This window comes from Trichosurus vulpecula, chromosome 2, assembly GCF_011100635.1.
Source record: "Trichosurus vulpecula isolate mTriVul1 chromosome 2, mTriVul1.pri, whole genome shotgun sequence".
Taxonomy (NCBI): Eukaryota; Metazoa; Chordata; class Mammalia; order Diprotodontia; family Phalangeridae; genus Trichosurus; species Trichosurus vulpecula.
Window position 1 is genome coordinate 136,855,106 of NC_050574.1, and position 6,785 is coordinate 136,861,890.

Sequence of the window (6,785 nt, forward strand, 5' to 3'; positions counted from 1 at the left end):
GAAGATCTTAAAAAAGACTTTAAAAATCAAATGACCAAGATGGAGGAAAAACTAAAAAAAATAAAAATAATCCAAGAAAAACAAGAAAGTTATGAAAGGAAAATCAACCAATTAGAAAAGGAGATCCAGAATCTCAAGGAGGAAAATGACACCTTGAAAATCTGAATTGGGCAAAGTGAAGCTGCTGAAATTATAAGAGATCAAGAAATAATTAAACAAAACATGAATAATGAAAAATAGAAGAGAAGGTGAAACATCTTACGAGAAAAACAACAGATTTGGAGAATAGATCAAGAAGAGAAAATATAAAAATAATTGGAGTAACTGAAAGTCATGATCAAAAAAAGAATCTTGATACAATGATACAAGAAATAATTAAAGAAAATTGTCCTGAAGCATTAGAACAAGGTGGGGAAGTAGAAATAGAAAAAATCCATCCAACACCACTTAAAAGAGGTCCTATGAGAAAAACTCATAGGAATAACATAGTCAAATTCTGAAATCCCCAGATCAAGGATAAAATAATAAAAGCAACAAGATTAAAACAATTCAAACATGATGGTTCCACAATTAGAATTACACAAGACCTAGCAGCAGAGACATTAAAGGACTGCAGGTCTTGGAACACAATACATCAAAGAGCAAAAGACCTGGGGCTCTGACCGAAAATATCACACCTTTCAAACTTCAGTATTATTTTGAATGAAAAAAAAATGGACATTTGACAAACCCCCAGACTTTTAAGACTTTGTTAAAAAAAATACTCAACTTAATAGAAGATTCAACATACAAGGACTAAGAGACACATAAGGTACATACCAAAGACTGACTATAAGGCATTGACAAGAACAGACTGCTTACTACCTACCCTTTACATAACATAAAATGTAAAACGTATGCCTAACATTCTTATTAATGACTGTTGAGCTTATAAGAAAGAGGGGGATAAACCTATCATATGAATTTAAAAAGTAAAACCATTTAGAAACAGCTAAAGAGAGTAACTATTTTATACAAAAGAGGTGCAAGAAGAAGAAAGGATGCAGAAGATTAAGATGGGGGAGGAGGCTGGTAGTTCTGGTAACCTACTTTCATCAGGAACGGGTTTAAGAGGGAACATTACATATATATTTAGAAGAGTATAAAAGTGTTCTAAATTTAGGAGAAATAAAATGGTAGGGGTTTAGTGAGGGGGTAGAGGACAAGGGAGGGATTTTTAGAGGGGAGAATGAGGGAATAGGTAAAGAGTGTTTAGATCAATGGGAATGGGGGGATAGGGGAGGGATCCTTAGAGGGGGGAAGGCAACTAATAGGAGGGCAGGGTGTTTGCTGGAGGCAAGTAATAGGAAGGCAATGCAGTGGGTAGAAGTAAAGTAGAGGAGGCAGGAAGGATAGGAAACGAAAGATATGCACAAACATAAAAAAACCAAAGATCAGGAGTAGATTATGTTTGGGAAAGTATATGTCTATATACATATGTATATATGTATAAGTGTATGTATATATCTGTATGTGTATATATACATCAAGAAATATCTAAATTATATTGTAGACTTATGGGCGGGTGGGGGGAGGGAAAAAACAAAGTTAAAAAGTGCACAGCAGAGAACAAAAGAAAATACAAGGAATCAAAGATGGACAATTCTCAACACAAGGTGTATTATTTATCATACAGGCTTTCTTGAAGTGAAAATTTATTGTTAAATATTTTGAATCCTCTCCTATGTTCTGCTATGCACATGCTTTTTTTCTTTTTTACTTTATACTTAAGTTTCAATATTTAAGTTTATGATATGTTTTTGTTTCTTTTCTCTATTTTGTATTTGTGCTCTGGTAAAATAAAATTCAATTAAAAAAAGTAATAGTGGGTGGAAACTGTATCATAAAGCAGCAGCCATCAAAACTACTTGGTACTGGCTAAGAAATAGTGGTGGATCAGTGGAATAGGTTAGGTACTCAAGATGCAGTAGTCAATGACTATATAGCAACCTACTCTTTGATAAATCTAAAGGTTCCAGCTTCTGGGATAAGAACTATTTCACAAAAACTGCTGGGAAAACTGGAAAACGGTGTGGCAGAAACTGGGCATAGACCAATATTGTACTCCGTATACCAAAATAAAGTCAAAATGTGTTCACGATTTAGGTATAAAGGCCGATACTATAAGCAATTTGGGAGAGCAAGGAATAGCTTACATGTCATATTTATGAAGAAGGGAAGAATTTATGACCAAATGAGATAGAGAGCGTTACAAAATGCAAAATGGATAATTCTGATTATGTTAAATTGAAAAGTTTTGCACAAAGCCAATGCAACCAAGATTGGGAGGAAAGCAGAAAATTGGGAAGGAATTTTTACAATAAGAATACAAGTCATTCCCCAGTTGACAAACGGTCAAAAGATATGAACAGGCAGTTTTCAGAGGAAGAAATTAAAGATATCTATAGTCATATGAAAAAAATGCTCTAAATCACTATTGATTAGAGAAATGCAAATCTTAAGTACCACATCTCTTCTGTCAGATTGGCTAACATGACAGAATAAGAAAATTATAAATGCTGGAGAGGATTTGGGAAAATTCGAACGCTACTGCATTGTTGGTGGAGTTGTGAACTGATTCAGCCATTTTGGAGAACAATTTGGAACTATGCCCAAAGGGCTGTAAAAATGTGCATATCCTTTGACCCAGCAATACCATTTCTAGGGCTGTATCCCAAAGAGATCATACAAGTGGGGAAATGACACGTGTGTACAAAAATATTTATAGCAGCTCTTTTTGTGGTGGCAAGGAATTAGAAATCAAGGGGATGCCCATCATTTGGGGAATGGCTATACAAGTTGTGGTATATGAATATAATAGAATACTACTGTGCTATAAGAAATGAGAAGCAGACAGACTTCAAAGTAACCTGGAAAGGCTTACATGAGCTGATGCTGAGTGAGGGGAGCAGAACCAGGAGAACATTATACACAATTACAGAACACAGTACCTGTGATGACTAACTTTGATAGACTTGGCTCCTCTCAGCAATGCAAGGTTCTAAGAGAGCTCCAAAAGCCTCATGATGGAAAAAGCTGTCCACATCCAGAGAAAGAATTATGAGTTTGAATGTAGATTGAAGCAAACTATTTGCTCTTTTTTCCTTTTTTTTTCCTTTTTCGGTTTTGTTTTTTTTTCTTTCTCATGGTTCATTCCATCGCTTATAATTCTTCTTTACAACTTGACTATTGTGAAAATAAGTTTAATGTGAAGGTATATGTAGAACCTACATTGGACTACATGCTATTTTGTGGTGGGAGGTGGAGGGAGAGGGAGGGGGGACAAATTTGGAGCTCCAAAACTTGTAGAACTGAGTGTTGTAAACTAAAAAGAAAAAGATAAAAAAGAAATAATAGATGTTCTAAAAACATATGGTAAATGAATAATTTAGAAACAGTAGTAGAATTTATTCAAATAATGATAGCAAACACAATACTCACTCTAATATTCTATGCCTTTGCAAAAGGATAAGGAATTTCCAAAGAGGGAAAAAAATCCTGAATAAATAATCCTTTATGCTCAATTAATTTGACCCTAGAGGAATATTCTCTCAAAAAAATATCGGGATAGTATAGTAGTCTCTTGAATCTATGAGTACAAAATCAATGAAGAATTAAAATAGACAAGAGTTTTAAAGGAACTATTTATTGAATCAACTAAAATGAGTATGAATATCATTGAAGTCCACTAAAGTGAAGATAAGGTAACCAAGTAGAGAAGAATACTTTAGACATCCATTTTCTATTAAACAACTGCTTTTGCATCCAATTTTGCATTTTTTCCCATGAATTATCTACCTCTAAAGAAGCCAACTACCTAATTAATCTGGACATTTTAAACTCTGGATATACCTCTAGTAAAAAGTTAATAAATAATAGAAATGCCACAAATTTTTCTCTTTTCCTAGTGTAAATGATTTTCATTAACACAGAATGTATAACTAAGCCCTAGATAACAAAAATATGAAAATAAGACTAGCAGCTTGGCATTATTTTATTAAAGGTATTTAAATACCTTTGTGGGTTACCAGATGCTAAAAGCACCTAGCTAGTCTAGTCTGATTTTAAAATTATTTTCAAAGAAAAAAATCCATCAAAGGAAGTTTCTTCAGTCTCATCTGAAAAATAATTTCACAATTATATGGTGCTGGTAACACCAAATTAATTTTCCCTATAAAAAGACAAGAGAAAAGACGACAAAACCCTAAAGCTAGTCCCCAGCATGCATTTTTCTAGGCATTACTATGTCTCTTGTAACACTACAGCTTTCCTAATCTTGGCTGAGATTTTCTCCCCATTTTAATTTCAGAAAACAACGTACAGTATTTACTTGCCAAGAAATGCAACCTCGAGTTATGAAAAAGGTGACTTATATACATGGCCCAAAGATGTAAACGGAACGCATTCCCTGAGCTCTAACATTTTAGATATTTTACTGCCTCGACATTTTCAAGCGTTGCTCCAAAACCCTATAAACGCTTCTTCCCTTTGCTGTACTATTTGCCACTAACAGAAGACACTGGATGAAAATGCACAAAACAGGTGAATGTCCCACAGCACTAGCTAGAGAAAGACAACCCACGGCAACTTTCACAGATTTCCAAACCCAAGGTCCTTGAGCCCCTGTCCTTTGCGTGGCCAGATGTGAATCTGTGACAAGGGACCCTTGAAGAGCTGGGGGGCTCCCCCCCAAAACCTCCAACGCTGCCCCGGGACCCCCGCCCCGGCATCCCAGGATGCTGGTCTGCCCATGAAGAAAAGCCAAATTAAAATCACCCCGGCGGGGAGGTGGGGAGAGGCTGCGGGCGGGACTTTTAAAGGGGCTAGCGGGCTGGTGTCCGGGGCCGCAGCCTTGACCTCTCCCGGGGGTTTGGGGCAGGGCGGCCACGCTGACCGTTTGGTGACAAGGAAGGATGGGGTCAGGACACGGCAGGATGGGCCGAGCCGGGGCCGGCGACCGTTTGGGGATTGAGAGTCCGGGCGGCGGGCTTGGGGTCAGCGGGTGTGGTCCCTTCGGCCCCTGCCCAGGAGAGGAGGCGGGGGCGGAGGGCAGGGGGAGAGATGCGGCGGTGTCCGCCCGCCGTCTGTCAGTTCTCAGCCCCTCGGACACCGGGCCGGCCCCGGTCGCCTCCATGTTGGCCGCCCCTCCCCGGGATGGAGCTTGCCGGCGTCTCACCTTCCTCGGGGTCTCCGCGGCTGGTGGGGGGAAGCGAGGACCCGGGCAGCCGGGCTTTCCGCTCCGCTCCGGGGCCGCGGCCTCCCGTCTCCAGCTCTCACCAACTCGACCTCCGGGGAGCCCTGACCCTCCGGGGCCTGGAAAGGGGCAGCAGCGGTGACCAGCGGGCCGGGCCGGCAGCCGCTTCCTTCTCCTGGGAACCCCCGGGCGCGCCCCCGCCGCCGCCGCTCCGGGCCCGGCCCCAGCTCCGGCGTACTCCCAGCACGCACGCCCGCCCCGGCCTCCCAGGGAGCGGCCCCGCCCAGCCCCGCCGCCGGCCCCTTCCCCGAGGGTAGGACTATCCCTGGCGGGAACGGCCGAGACCGGCGGCCGCAGCGCCTCCCCGCTCCGGCTTTTACAAACACACACCAACACACACACACATACACATACACACACATTCACATACATAAACACACAAACACAAGGATCTGAGTCTCAACCTACTTGCAGCCAACAGCACGTCCGGCCGGCCCGGCTGGTCCAGCTGCGGCCGCTCTCCCCGCGCCCTGCCTCCGCCGCTGCTCGGCCTTCGCGCCGCTGCGCTGGGCTCCGCTCGGCCGGCGCCTCTCCCTCACATCCTCCCCGGCCGCCGCCGCCGCCGCCCAGCTCTGCTCTCAGCAGGGTCCCCGGGTTTCCGCCCGCACCCCTCTCCGGCCCCCTGGCTCCCGGGCACGCCAAGCAGGGCGGGGGTTTCTTCCCCGCTGCTCTCTCTCCCTCCCCTTCTCTCTCTCTCTCTCTTTTTCTCTCTCTCTCTCTTCCTCCCCGCAGCGGCAGCCGCCGCTGTTTCCTCCTCCTCCTCTTCCCCTTCTCTCCTTTCCTCGTCCTCCTCCTCTTCCTCGAAGCGGGAGGCTTGGCAAACCAGCACCTGCTGCTGGAGATCACCAAGAACTGAAACAGGAAACCCTGAGCCAAGGGGGAAAACCTGGGAGGCGTGGAGAGCCGGAGAGGGGGAGCTGCTTTAACCTGTTCTGCTCGGCCCGGGCGCTACCCAAACGTCCCAGGTGTAGATAGCTGGGGAGGGCCCTTCGGGGCTGCATGCCCCGGCTTCTCTGCCCCCTCCTTTGGTCTCGCTGGGTCTATCCCAGGAAGATGCGGGGGCTGCTGGCTTGGACTGGGATGCCCCACTAAGGGCTGCTAACCCGGGGAAGCTTCCACTAGCTGAAGTCAAGCGTTCTTCCCCGAGGCAATAATCTGGCTCCTCCCTGAGCTAAGAGAAAAAGGAGAGACTCCTTCCAAGGCCGGTTTCACTAGATCATTTGCCTATTTCTCGGTAGTGTAGTGTAGTGTAGTGGTAGAGAGCCCCGAGACAGTCATGAGACCCGAATTCAAAAGCACAGCCCTGGTGTTTCCTGCCTGTGGAACTAGAGGCAAGCCTCGAATACCCTTGAGTCCATTTCAAGCTTCAGATTATTCTTCCAAGTCACCACATACCCAGAAATTGAAAATACTTCTTCCATACTGTATAGAATACTCTAAAATACCATGTGTGTTAATACTTCATGTGTTGTATATAACGTTGAAATACCAC

General features: G+C 43.8%; 1 protein-coding gene across 1 annotated transcript in view; it reads right to left on the minus strand.

Moving 5' to 3' along the window:
- The window catches only part of ZC3H12C (zinc finger CCCH-type containing 12C), an 85,019-nt gene extending 79,228 nt beyond the window's left edge, over window positions 1-5,791 (minus strand). Inside the window, exon 1 of the mRNA XM_036746662.1 lies at window positions 5,702-5,791. The gene's annotated coding sequence lies outside the window, so the exon portion shown is untranslated. The remainder of the gene's footprint in view (window positions 1-5,701) is intronic.
- Window positions 5,792-6,785: the final 994 nt, after the last annotated feature.